General features: G+C 41.3%; 1 protein-coding gene across 4 annotated transcripts in view; it reads right to left on the bottom strand.

Annotated features, from left to right (window-relative positions):
• POLK (DNA polymerase kappa) overlaps positions 1–14,888 on the bottom strand; it is a 922,939-nt gene that overhangs the window by 699,349 nt on the left and 208,702 nt on the right. For 3 of the 4 annotated variants that reach the window (XR_013607050.1, XM_078675231.1, XM_078675232.1), the window contains exon 2: positions 8,620–8,793. The exons of the other annotated variant lie outside the window; for it this stretch is intronic. The gene's annotated coding sequence lies outside the window, so the exon portion shown is untranslated. The remainder of the gene's footprint in view (positions 1–8,619; positions 8,794–14,888) is intronic. 4 annotated transcript variants of the gene reach the window in all.

Below are 14,888 nucleotides of genomic sequence, written 5' to 3' on the forward strand. Positions count from 1 at the left end.
GAAAAATGGCCATGCTATTATTGAGCATTAGTGTTCATTTGTCAGTAAAAATAGAATTGATATTCCATCCTCGCCCTGGAGATACAATTGTCATTACATTTAGCACGTTATGGAATATATCTATAAGAGGGCATATGGCATGAGTATTTGTCCTTCAGAGTTATCAGGGCAGAGAAGTTGGGAATTGCATATCTTGTGCTAGTACTATGCTGATCAGAGACACTGGTCAGAGAAGTGTTTACACCATGTTCTTTGATGTTCAGTCAGTTACTATGGCACAATTAATAACATTTGGAATTTCTAGGTTCCTGTTAATGTTTTCAGACAACAGTGCAGTGAACCATTGGTTGATAAACTGTTTTGAATAATTTAATCCGGATGACGATCAGAGTTATTGTGCCTAGATACGCATTAGTTACTCAACAGGGTTGTAAGTTACTTTTTCAGATACCATGTAGTGTGCCAAGGAATCCCTGCCCATCAGTTTCATGTCGCTATCGAGTACTGTGTCACTGATTGCTTATCAGGTGCTGAGCCATTGAATGCTTGCTACTGAATACGTGCCTTTCATTTATAGAGGTATACATATCACATATTGTGTCACAGGGACGCTGGTGCTCTGCCTCCTATGTAATTCACTATTGCCTGCATCCTTTCATCATTTCAATTTCCCACTCACTATTGTCTACTTCATCTGTCATTTACATAGCTCTGTTTAAATAAAAAAAATCTTCTCTCAAGATACAGTTTCTCCTTCTTTCAGATTACCCTCTCGCTCACCCTGTTACTCCTCTACTCGCGTTTGCTCTCACACCCTCATTCAAGCTCCAACAGTTACACTCACCTTTACTTTCTCAATGACACTCATCTTTTCATTCTCTCTTTCTCTGTCAACCCCTTAATATTTCTCATTTCTTTCCTAATAGTCTCACCTTGCTCACTCGGTTAGCTCTCTGTAGCATTCAGTCACACTTGTAGAAATACATGCAACTTAACTATTTTGTTTGCCTTCTGTCAAGTTCGGCCATTAGCTTGGTTGCTCTCCATCATTTACTGACATCTACTCACTGTAAAATTGATAAGAAAAAGCCTGTAAATATGGCAGTTGAGATATTTAGTTCGTAGTGCTCTGTATTTGGCATTTTTGGGCTTCGTCACTTATCCTTTGGAGAAGACACTAAGCCTTCCTTCCCAGAAGAAAGCGAAAATTCACAGTGATTTGCCGAAAACTGTTAAAACCATTGACACATCTGCCACAAATCGCCCGAGTGTTGGGGCTCCTACCTCCTCTATGCAGGCGACATTCCCTGGCCTGCTCCATTACAATGCCCTTCGGAAACTCAAGATATTTCATCTTCGCAGGGGCCTGAAGAACTCTGAAGAGGTCCTTCTGACAGAAGAAGTGAAAAAGGAAATGGAGTGGTGGCTCTCTCACATGGAGGCATAGAACAAAAGGGTCATCTTCGGCTTCGATCTGGTCATCATTATAGAATCAGATGCCAGCAAGTCAGGCTGGGGAGTGCAGTGCGAGGACTCCTTTACAGAAGGAAAATGGTCTGCACAGGGATAACAGCTCCACATACATTTTATTTATTTATTTATTTACCAAAGGGTTTCCCGGCGCTAAAAGAGACACGGAGCGGCAGGACATAGATCAATAATGAATTACTGATTGAACAGCCAGGTCTTGATGGCTTTGCGGAAACGGCTGTAACAGTTCTCAGAACTGATGTCAATAGGAAGAGAGTTCCAGAGTTTAGAGCCTAAGAAGGAAAAAGACCTGCCGCCCATTCTTGCAAGTCTATATTTGGGCACGCAGAAGAGGCCTTGTGATGATGAACGAAGAGAACGAGCAGGAGAATAGGCTTTTACAAGAGAGTGCAGGTATCTGGGGGCATTCCCAGTCTTAATTCTGTGCATATAACTCAGGGCTTTGAATTTGACTCGACTCTCCACTTTATGCCAATGAAGGTCCCGAAGGCGCCCCGTGATATGATCAGTTTTATTACAGCCGCAAAGCAGACGTGCAGCAGCATTTTGAACCAATTGGAGGCGCCTCGTAACTGCCTTGGTAGTCCCCAGGTAGAGTATGTTTCCAAAATCCAACCGAGAGGCCACCAAGGCATTGATTACGGACCTCTGTGTGTCCTTTAGCAACATCCAGAAGATTTTCCTCAGCCAATGCAGGATAGTAAAGCAAATGGCTGCCACTTTGTTTACCTGTCCTTGCATTGTAAGACCATTGTCTATAGTCACTCCCAAGTTGCGCACGTGCTCAGATGGAGATGGGAGGGGGCCCATTTCAGATGGCCAATGCTTAGAACTCCAAAGGTCTTGTTTTTGCCCAGGAACCAGGACCTCAGTCTTCCCTCCATTCAGCTTAAGCAGGTTCAGGTTCATCCAATTGGCTATTTCTTTGAGACCAGACTGAAGGAGGGCGGAGGAGGCTTGGTCAGATTGTGAAAGGGAAAAGACAATTTGCGAGTCGTCGGCGTAGGTAAACAGAGTAAGCCCAGCACGGTCCGCGATAAAAGCCAGGGGAGTGACATATAAATTAAAAAGAAGAGGGCTGAGAATCGAGCCTTGGAGCACTACGTAGGGTGATGGATACATTTTAGTGGTAGACGAATGAGAGAAAATCTGAAAGGTCCGATCAGTCAGAAAAGATGTTAACCATTCAAGAGCTTTGCCACCAATGCCCATAGCGGCCAGGGATCTGAGGAGTGTGTTGTGAGAGATAGTGTCGAAAGCCGCACTAAGATCGAGTAAGATCAGTACGGCTGTGTCTCCTCTATCTAACAGATGCCGAAGGTTCTCAGTGACGCCCAATAGCGTAGTTTCAGTGGAGAAACCAGGGCGAAAACCAGACTGGGAAAAATGCAGTAGGTTATTGGTAGCAACTAACTGAGCTAAATGATGATAAATATGTCTCTCCATGATTTTTGGAGAAAGCTGGCAGCAACGAAATAGGGCGAAAATTAGAAAGGACCTTGGGATCGGCGGAGGGCTTCTTTAGCAAAGGAGTCACCATAGCATGCTTCCAGCAAGCTGGAACTATGGCATTATTCAGTGAAGTGTTGTGCAGATCGCGGAGAGCTGCGGAGTATCTAACAGTCGAAGAACTTTGCCTTGAACTAATGGCTGGCTCCTTCACTGTCCAATATGGACCAAGGAAAAAGGGAAATATTAAATATGGACAACATTTCGGCGGTCCGATCCATCAGTCACCTGGGTGTCTCCAGGTCAAAGGTGCTGGCGGATCTAGCCAAGGACATGTGGACATTTTGTCTGGCCAACAGAGTAAATCATTTACAGTGGAATATATACCAGGCATATCCAACAAGGCAGCAGACTGATGTTCAGAGAATGAAGGGATATGAGCTTGTGGAAATTGGACCAGGAGGTCTTCGCGATGATTGAGAGCAGATGGGGACCATTTACAGTGGACCTCTTTGCATCACAACTAAACCACCAACTGGTGCAATATTTCAGTTGGAAACGTGGTCCGCTGGCTGCGGCGATGGATGCATTCCTCCAGGATTGGACCCTGGAAAGGGGTTATGCTTTTCCGCCTTTCGCAAGGATTTCCACCGCATCAGAGGTATTCCTCTTTATGGGACGTTAATAGGGTTCTAAATCTGTTCCTGTTGTGGCAGAATAACAAATGTCTATCCCACAAGGAGCAGTCTCTAAAAATGGCGATGCCCCTATATCTGGTGTCTTGCCGCAAAGTTTCAGACATTAGAGTTCTGAATATTTCAGGTAGCGTATTTACCCCAGAAGAGGTCACTTTCCACATCTGCAGAAGGACAAAATGCAACTCTAAAATGGGGTCTTACCTGGCTTTTTGACAACTACACAACATTATAAGCCACTCTATGTTCTGATTGGCTGAAGTTTACTTATTTCCTTTCCCGGTGCCTATTGGGAAAGGTAGCTTTCAGTTAATTTTTTTTAAGACAGCTGGAGAATAAATAAAGGGAGAAAGATGAGCATATCCTCGCCCGTGTCCTTAATAGAACTGAAACTTTCTACTACGAAATCTAGGAAATTTTACATTTGATATACATTGAAAGCAACTTCATTGTAAGCATGCATGAGCATTTAACGGCTGACCCACCATGTCCCTTACACAAGCAAGGAGTGGACACACTAAAAGAATCATACAGGTTCATAATGTCTTGAAAAGGGACAAAATTGCACTCCATCCTGACTGTCCATCATTCAAGAACTGCGTCAATCTTTACCTTTAATCGGTCACTAACTTAAATATAGTGCACGTCTCACTCTTACAGGATGGTAGCGACAGCTTTGTTGTCCACTTGTATGTGCTTTCATTTCCACTGCGAAGTAAAACATTCCAGAAGTAAATGATATTTCCAGTAGGTTCTTTTTATTGAGTTTTGGTAAGTTATTCAATTTATCATTCCGAGCAATGAAAACTGCTTGAGGCTGCTGCTGTTTTTTGTACACTTTAAAAAATGTATATAGTATTGAGCAAACAAACGTGCTGCATAGCCTGTAAATCTTACTGTACTACTTTTACAAATAAAGTAGCAGTTTCTGATTTTGCTTCCTCCTATGGCTACAAATTGATTGAGGGAGGGAGCAAAAACCACACTTTAAACAAAGGCATGGAAGTATTAGTAATAACAAATACAGCTGGCTTTCCAGTAGTGCACTGTTAGCAATACTGCAGGGCTTCTTTAGTCTCTCCCCACCCACTTTAAGTTTATTTACAGTTGTTAATGAGCTTCTGTCATCACAGGAGACCTTTCTAGTGTGCACACATTAAAGCTCTTTGCACAGCGAAAATCTCCCTTACGCAGCCACCCAGATGTACATATTAGAGGGAAGGTAGTTCTCTACACAATGCTCCTTTTCTAGCCAACCGAACTCAATGACAACACTCCTCACCACCAATAAACCTATATTTTCCCCCTACTCACCCTATAACTAACCCTCCTAACCAGTTTGACCATCTCCCATTCCCCAGAGACTTTTATTTAAGACTCAACCCTATGCTCATCTCCTTCAACATCCACCTCACCCCAATCCTTCACATTCATATCCTACATCTGAAGTCACAACATCAGTATCACACAATATTGCCCCCCCCATTACGTACGCAAACACCCATGCAACCGTCCTATGTAAAACATCTCTGACATTCCCAAACTGCCATCCAGCCCAGAAAACAGACACATCCGCTATGCACTTAAGGCCAACACAAATCTCACCCGTCACTACCTCAGAGTTTCCAAGCATTAAAGACACCACCCACTCAGCCCACAAATACACACCATGACTCACACACCAATCTATTGTCAATAATCTCACCCATACCACTTCCACCTTCAACACACGCAAAAGAAAGACACTTCACAAAACTCTTCATAACCTTGCATCCCCTTGTCTAAAGCACACTGATGCCACTATTCAAAGATAACGCCACTGCTCACTCCCTCAATCTAAACCAGCCTCCCCCATCACCCACACAAACACACACCCCAGAAAATGCCTTTGAAGCCTGATGGAAGAGGATTAACGATAACACAAAAACAACTACATTTCAGTATTTTTCCAGCTAACACAATCACCAGTAGTAGACCAGCTACAACCTTCAAGGACAATACTCACTCTCCCGCCCCAACAAAATCACACCACCTCCAAAACAGCTCCTTCAAACGACCTACACAAATCGCTCATTCTGTGTCCAAAAACAAGTATCACATTTTCAACCAATTGACAGACACAGAACCTGACTTACAGTTCAAACTGTATCATGGCTGGGGAAGATATGGCTCCAGTACTGCATGACGCTGTTCCACCATTCTGTCACACTATATTACACAAACATGCATAGATAAAAGATACGGTGGCTACTTTGGCCAAAAGGGAACTCACAAGTCACAGGAAAGCGAGATGGACGAGGGAACTTATAAAATGGTCTGACTGTGAAGGGATCTTAAAACTACAGATGGCCCAGAGGACTGGGAGCGAAAAGGCATTGGAGGCAGCAAAGGCATGGGTGCCACTGGTGGAAATACTGAAACAGCCAAGCAAAGACAACGAAGTACCCCATGATGATGAGGCCCCTAATGTGGGTGCCTGAGAAAGTGCTTTACTGGGCGACCCAGACTGATCCTTGCGAACGCAGACTACCAAGCGGAGCTCTTGGGTTGTGTGACCCCATGGTGGAATTACAGCACCGAGAATAAAGGTCTGGGGCGCTGCTGACCTAGCCAATACTATCATGCAAGACACCCGGTGAATAAACGGCATGCCTCGGGGGTGGGGAGGGAGTATCTTTGGGGGAAGGGGTGGTTCTTCTTGGTTTGTTAAGGAGTTAATTGAGAAGCAGAATATTGTGATGATTACTACCAAATTAGTGAGGTACTGAGCACTATAGATCTAGAAAGCCTAGATCACTCTAGATGTACCATTATTTTCTTATGCTGGCACAGGACTAATACCTCTTCGTGGAATAATGACCTGAGAATAGTCTGAATCAATGTAATAAGTTGTACTTGGGCTTAAATTGCAACTGCAATGCTATGTCTGCGATGTTATTGATTGTTATATCACAAACTAATAAAAATCTGTTTGCAAAAAAAAAAAAAAAAAAAAGAAGAAGATGAGGTGGCTACACAGTTCTATTTAAATAATTAACACCTCTCATCAAAGCTGAGACTGTTTCCTTACAAGGTTATGAGGCCTTACTCATCAGATGCAACCTTAACCCAACCTTTTCCTGTAACTTCCTCCTTCTTCACAGACCACCTCCTAGTAATAGGACATACCCAAACACCCTTCCAGACATAGCTTCAAACCTACTTAACACATATTCAAACCTATTCATAATTGGATACATGAACATGTATGTGGTTTAACAAACCTAATGTGCGCCATCCCAAAATGATCCTCAAAGGCCTAGACACACTCAACTTACAACAGCTCATTCCCAACACTACACACATTGCAGGATACACCTTGAATGTCATGTTCAGCAACTTTGCATTTCAAAGGATTACCCTCTTCAAGTGGTCAAACCACCACCTGGCTGCCTTCCTACAGAAGACAGCACAACGCTCCCCGTCTAAGCTCAGCTTACCAGCAACTACAAAATCAACCATAAAACAAGCTGACTTTTATGGGCCTAGAAACCCATCTTATTTCTAATACAGATCATGGTCACACTAAACTCAGTTTATAACACTTATGGATGGCTCCATGAAGCCTTTGAAATCCCACAGAAAGCATTGCAACTTAATAAAAAGAAAAAAGCCCTTTGGACGAATGCAGACCTAAAAAAAGATAAAACAGTCAGCGGTGTATTATTTTATTTAAAAAAATCCTTGTCCTGTAAAAATGTACTTGTCCCCCTCTTGCCATGCAGTGAGGTGACAGATTATGGCAGCATTTCTCATTATATCAGTGCTCTTATCATAGCCTCATGAATTAGGCCAGGAGTCAAATTATATCAGGGTTTGGATTTTAGCAATGCCATACTTTTGCCTTCTTTCTGGAAATCTATATACATAGAGCTGGGAGGAAAGGAAGCTGCAGTTCCAGTTGGAATGCCCTTTGGGTCTGCGCACACATACACACTTACATGTTTATGGGATTTCAGCAACTCTCTTAGAAAACTCTTCTCTTCTAATCCATGTTCTTACAGGGAACTATTGGAAATGTACTCCTGACAAGGGCAGAAGTAGGGTTGTAAGTAAAGTGAACTCACTCATACATGCTCAGCATATTGTGCATGAGCAAATATTAAAATGCATTAAATTGCCTGGGCCAAGACCTTTTGATTTTATCCACACACTGGTCTGTTGCATCATTCACATTTTTCTTCTGCCCGCTAAAGTGAAGTGCAGTGGGTCACCTTACTTCAGCTATTGGCTAACCTCGCTGTGAGTGACAGAATTCTGCTCTTTTACAAGGAAGAAATTTGCACACAAAGTAGTTCCATTCAGTGCCAGGGACTATTGTGGCAACATGTGCTTTCTGAGAGCTAAGAAATCATTTTCGTTTAAAGCTTAATTTCTTGTTATATTGGTGAGGGCGTGGCAGCTTCCCCAACAATAAAGTTTTGTAAAAACAATGTCAAAACAAAATATGGATTAATAACACCAAAAGGCTTGCAGCCAATCCCATACATATTGGCCCTGACTATGCACGTTTAGTTTCATGTTTCCCTTAATCTTTTAAAAATTGGTTTTATACTAATTTGCCATTATTAGTCTATTTTTGGAAATAGTGGCCTGCAACAAACACGTTTTACTAAGGGGTACTAAATTGTACAACAGTTTTGCAAAACATTTTTCTTTCAATTAGCATACTTTTATGTGTATATTTTATTTTGAAAGCAATAATAAATCTTGCTCTCAAGCTTCTGTGGTGTGCATTTGCATCTAGTCAGAGGACATTCTGCCAGTATTATAAGTCGCTAAAAGTTGTTAAACTTTAAAGACAGGTATACACATTTTAATTCTGAAACCACTGCTAGTAATGCAAGCTGAGCTTGCACAGTGATCACCCTACTAATAAAGGCTTTGCATTAATGAACCAAATAAATACATTCAAACAGTATGCACATATGAATATAAATCTTACCTTAGCTGTAGACAAAACTCTTTCAGAGGTACATTACGTGGTACTCTCAATTTGGGTTTGTGCTGCTGGGGTTTGGGTCTTCTTATCCAAAGGACAAAATAAACTTAGAAACTTGTTGTTCTTGACCCAAAAAAAAGTCTGTCCTGGACGTCGGGCAATAGAAAGACCAAACCCCTGAAAACAAATAGCAAAACTTCAATGAACATGGCTCAAAACAAACAACCTCATGACAAAATAGGCCTACACTCACATAACTGAATGTACAAGTCAACAATGGAAAAAGGTTAAAAAAAGATACCACTCAAGCAAAATCCGCAATGCAAAATGCACTCAAACATTTTTTTAAAACTCACATATTTTCACAATCCAAAATGCACCTAAGGAACTCATCCCATTACTCAGGAATTGGTCACAAACTGGCAACTCACTACACAACCAAAGCAAAAATATTGGATTAACACCCAACACACACACAAACCACAGCTCTAACCTATTTCCAAACTCAGAAAACATTCTTCTTTCAACTTCAACAGCCATCTCAGTCAGAATATTTATCAACAACTCCTTACCGTTTTTTCAGAAGACTTAAAAAAGGTATACATATGTCCATTATTATAGAAAACAAACTTGACCCTCAAGACCTCAGAAAGTACAGACCTACTGAACAATTTCTAGACAAACTTATAGAAAGAGCAGCCTTCATCCAGTTGTCATAATTCAATGAAGAAAGCTTCCGACCTTCTAGCTTTCAAACAAGATTCCATCCAGAAAGAGGCACTGAATAAGCCTGGCTGATGAGGGGTGTTACCCCGAAACCGGTCCCAGGAAGCTTGTTTCCAGTACAGGGAAGACCTGGCTTGGCAGTTCGGCTTGACTATTCCCATGAGGAACAGGGTCAAGACTGATTTGCATATGGCTGGGTCTGAACGCGGGTGACGAAGTGAGCTAAAGAACAATGATGGATTCAACCCAGATCTGTGACTGGGGGTGAGTGTCTGAAAAGTTTCAGCACTCTGTCCATCATCTCCTTGTGTTTGCTTTGTTCACCCTAAGTTGGTAGGGTGTGCCCAGACGTGGGTCCCTTGCTCACCTTGCCACTTGATTCAAGCTAGCATGGCTGATGAGGGTGTTACCCCAAAACTGGTCCCAGGATGCTGGTTTCCAGTACAGGGAAGACCTGGCTTGGTAGTTCGGGCTTGACTACTGTCCATGAGGAATAGGGTCAATACTGATTTGCATATGGCTGGGTCTAGACTGGGGTGGTGAACTGAGCTAAAGAACGATGATGGATTCAACCCAGATCGGTTAATGGAGGAGAGTGTCTGAAAAGTTTCAGCGTTCTGTCCATTATCTCCTTGTGCTCGCCTAATAGGTGACTAGCCAGGTCATAAGGCCTTTCCAAAAGAAAAGCAGATCATGAGAGTTCTTTAGATTGGTAGGAAGACACTTCCATAGTCTGGCAGTGTGCTATAACTACACAGCAGACACGGATACTTAATTGACATTGGAAATTCAACAGTCTTCAGTGACTTCGGACATGGAACCACTTCAAACTGAACAGCTCAAAAACTGAAATACTCATCTGTAGCAACTGGAAAACTAATAACTCTCTACACCTGGTCTGATGATTTAGGACCACCACCAAAAATATCTAAGAGGGCAAGAAATCTTAGAATTACTGTGGATTTCAAGCACTCCATGAATGCCAAAGGGTAAAACCAGTCTGATCAAGCTTTCTTACCATGAAACGCTGCAACGCACCTCTTCACACTTTGGATTACCCCACAAGGTACAAACAACAATCTCTCTTGTCCTATCAAAACGCTAATTGTCTATATCATGGCTCACCTTTATCAACCATGAGAAGATTAAAAATAATTCAAAACCTTGCTACCAGGATAATCCTACATGTAGACCTGCAAGCCCTTTTATCCCCTGCCTCAAAGACCCTCCACTGGTTATCAATTGCCAGAAGATCCAAGTTACTTTGTAACACCCACAATGCAAATAATGGCAAAGGACAACTATTCATCAGGAAGAAAATCACAAAATGCATTCAAAGAAGGAACCTGTGCTCTAGTATGTCATCCCATCTCAAAATCCCATCATACATGAAATCAAACATGGGTGGTATATCTTTCTCAGTCCAAGCAGCTACACTGGGAAATGTGTTACCCCCCAAAAAATAAGATCCACAGGGCAGCATCTCAGCTTCAAAAGACTAGTCAAGAATTGGCTCTTCCCTACATGATCACAATATTCACAACACAACAATGCACAGCAACAGTATAAAAAAGACAATAAAAGAATACATTCCTAAGCTATGTATATAAGAATGCATGCCTATGTATACCTTACACTCATATAAGTCTATTACTAGAGACATTGTAATGGGTATGTGCGTATGTTTAAGTGTATGGGTCTGTATTTTGAATACAGATGGAAGCGTTATGTATGTGTACACGTGAATGATATATGTTCATTTATTTATATGCATCTGTATATAAAAGACAAAAAAGATAATAAACATTATGTATATGTCAATGTATGTATGGTTCTGCATTACATGAATTTGCATTTGGATATATAACTGTTCTTGTGGATTTATGGATTTATGCATCCATACTGAATTGTATTGTAATTGCATTTCTATAGAGTTTACTACCCCTGACGAGGCGTCAAAGTGCTTTTCGGGGAGTAGCACGCTACTCCGGGACCTATAGAGGACTAGTGTTGAATTGGTATAGTGAAACATGCAAGTACATTTTAAGGGGTGGATAGGTTAGTCTGTTATTTGGATTCAGAAGGATAGAAGAGGAAAAAAGGTTTATTTATACAGCGCTTCTTACCCCTGATGGGGTGTTCAAGCGCTTTCTTTGGTGGAAACCCATAAAGGATTTGTGGTGAATTAGTATGGTGAAATATGAAAGTAATTTGAGTGGTGGATATTAGTCAGTTATTTGGAGTGAGAAGAATAGTGGAAGGATAGAAGGGAAAGAAACGTTTGCATTCATATAGCACCTGTTACCACTGATGGGGTGTTGAAGCTCATTTCTGGCAAGAAGCAGGCTACTACGGAACCCAGGTTTAGTGTTGAAAATTAGTATAGTGAAATATGAAGTAATTTGAGTGGTGGATATGTTAGTCAGTTATTTGGATTGAGAAGGGTTGGGGAGGGGTAACAAAGGTAAAATGGTTTGCATATATGTAGCGTTTGTAACCCTGATGAGGTGTTGAAACGCTTTGTTGGAGAGTAGCACGCTACTCTGGAACCCATAAAGAATTAGTGGTGAATTAGTATAGTGGAATATGGAATTTGAGAAGTGAACATGTTAGTCTGTTATTTTGATTGAAAAGGATAGTGGAGGGATAAAAGAGAGAAGGATTACTTTTTTTTAGGTCACAGCAGTAGGAGGAGGCTTTTGGAAGAGTAAAAAGGGTTTTTGGAGGGGAAGAGTCAGAGGGAAGAGTTTAGAAAGGTTTGTTTTGGGGGATCAGTATAGTAAAAGAGGTGTTAGATGATGCAAGGAGGGGTAGAGTAGGAGAGAGTCAAGAAAGGGTTATTTTGGGGAACATAGTAGTGGTATAGGATTTGGGATAATAGAGAGTGTGTGTAGAGGATATAATGAAAGGGGTATAGGGTGAGATAGGGTTTAGGCTTCATACAGGGGTGAACCTGAATACATGTGTATGTAAGAGTACGTGCATATGTATGAAAAATGTATATATATATATATATATATATATATATATATTACCTACTGGCGGTCGCCAGTAGGTATATATAGTTAGGATTTTTTCCCTATGGGATTTTTGAAAATTCTATGTCTAATAACTTTGGCGTTTGTGGACGGAATTGGCTGAAATTTTCAGGAAAATGGCACATTTTGTTTCTGAGCAGCCCTTGAAAATTTGGGGGGGGGGGTCGTCAAGGGGGGGCCGAGAAAAAAGGGGGGTCCCAAAACGTGTTTTTAACATTGAGTTTTCCATAGGGCGGTTGGCCTCACTTTTAGCCCGAAGGGCTGAATGGATTTGCACGAAACTTGGCAAAATTGTAGGGACTGGTAGCCCGATGTGCCTTTTGTAGGTCTCAATATATGTGCTTCAGTGGATTTTGAGAAATTAACGTTCAAAAAAAGATATATATCTGTAACAGCGGACCGGGCAGCGCTCCAGTTCGCGTACTTTTCGCGCAACGGAGCTTTGTGAAGCGAAGCTGATTGGTTCTCCGGCGTCTGTAAACATTCCAAACAGTCCGTAGCGGCCGCCATCTTGTCTCTCGGTAGGATTGAGAGACAAGAGGAGGCCAAAGCGAAGGGGCAAATGACCATAAGGGGGCATAGTAGGTCGTCCCTGACCCCCTAGGTTTGATGTGGAGGCTTTAAAAGGGTCTCGCAGGGCAAAAAAAAAATATATCGTTTTTTTAGTTTTTTTGCGTGGAGTGCGCCCGGTTCGCGAACCGGGAAGCGTTCTGGGGAGCGTACTTTCTTGAAAATTAGTGAAAAAAGTTAGAGTAAAATAATAATTGTGAGTGATCAGATGTAGGGTAGCTCTGAGAAGAGCTTTTGGGTTTATGGTACATTTAGGTACTTATAAGTAGGTACCAATGCACAGTCTTAAATTCAAAATGAAAACTCTGTTGCCCTCATCTGAGAAGTGAATTCCATCTCCTCTGTAGATATCTTGCATGTAGTAACGCAAGTTATTGTTGTACAGGGAGCCCATTCCATGGTCTCTCATGTAAGCTGAAACAGATTTGTTTACATGCTTCCTCGACTTCTCAATTTGTGGACAAAATTGGTTTGACCACCTCCATTTCTGTCTTTGGCATATATTTGAATATACCAAGGCAGTCTGAGGAAAAAGTGCCATCAATTGCTCAAAGGTGTCCTTTAAAAGCATTTCCAGACCTACCCCAGTCAAAGTGCCCAAATCATTACCTCCACAGTGCACAATTAACAGGTCAGGTTTTGGCAAATGCATAAAGGTTTTCACCAATGGTATCAATTGGTGACATTTTAATCCTCTGTGGCCAAACCACTTAATTTCCACATCTTGTAAATTGAGGTTAGGTAAATTCCTGTTCTCAGCATACCTCTGAGCCCAATAGATGTAACTATGTCCAACAATCCAGACAGAAAACATGGTGAGAGAAGGTTCTCCTGCAGTCAGATGAAGTGTGGCAATGAAATGGCAGTTGAAAAAATAAGAGTTTAAAATGAAAAAAACTGTGGAGTTTCTGTGTTAATGAAGCAGTAACAGTGATTGGTGGATTTTGATTGCTGAAAACAGAAAGTTAGGGTGCATGGATGAGTTGTTTGAAAGATGTATTTTGAGTGGTCAAGAAAAAATCATTAAATGAAAGAATGCACTGGATATGAGGTGCACTGAGAGTTCAGAGTTCAATTGCAACATTGTTGTGTGAACTTGCAAACACCAGAGGTCTTCCAAGACGTGGTTGCCATGCAGAAAAGGCATGAAATGGCAGAGGGGGGAAGGGTTTTCATTTGAAAAAAAGTGAGGGAAGAGTTTTGATTGGGTGACATGAGAGATATGTGTGAAGAATTACAGCATTTCTGTGCTTTTGATAGCTGCAGACTCTGGAGTGCATACCTTTTGCTCTGCTGAAGACAAATTGGTGTGTTTCTGAGACTGTTTTGAAACTCAAAGTATTTGCTAAGGTGAGAAAAGATTTCTTTAATTTAGATAGAAAATAGTGTGCTTTAAGGAGAAAATTATGAAGAAAGTTGTGTTTTTCAAATGTTGCTTTGTCTCAAGTGTTTTACAAATAGATTTTGTTTCTTTGAGAAATTGTAATTGGAGAAAATGTGAAGTATTAGTACTGACAGGGTTTTTATGTGCATAGGAGCTGTGGAGTGTTTTCAAATTATGACTTGTAAATCGTTTTTGAGAAAAAGCAATGGTTTTAATATTGATGACAAGGACATAATGGTGTCTGCTTCTTTATAAGGTAATTGAGAGTCTCTGATGTTATTTTTCCCATTTCAATGTAAGAAGTTTGTCTGTGGAGCAAATTGCTTGTAAATATGCTCCCACCTGTGCATGGCAAATTTAGATTTTGAATGTTTGCGTTACATAGGCATGTTAAAGGTGACTGAAACATGCTGCAAAGGCAATCAAAAAACGCTTTTATGTGTCTTAAGGACATTTTAAGTCATTTCCCCATGTGCAGTGTTTTCAAATTATGAGTTGAAAATCATTTTTGAGGTAAAGGAATGTTTTCAAAATTTATGTGCGCCATATGCCCC

The sequence above is a fragment of the Lissotriton helveticus genome, chromosome 2_1 (genome assembly GCF_964261635.1).
Source record: "Lissotriton helveticus chromosome 2_1, aLisHel1.1, whole genome shotgun sequence".
Lineage (NCBI taxonomy): Eukaryota > Metazoa > Chordata > Amphibia > Caudata > Salamandridae > Lissotriton > Lissotriton helveticus.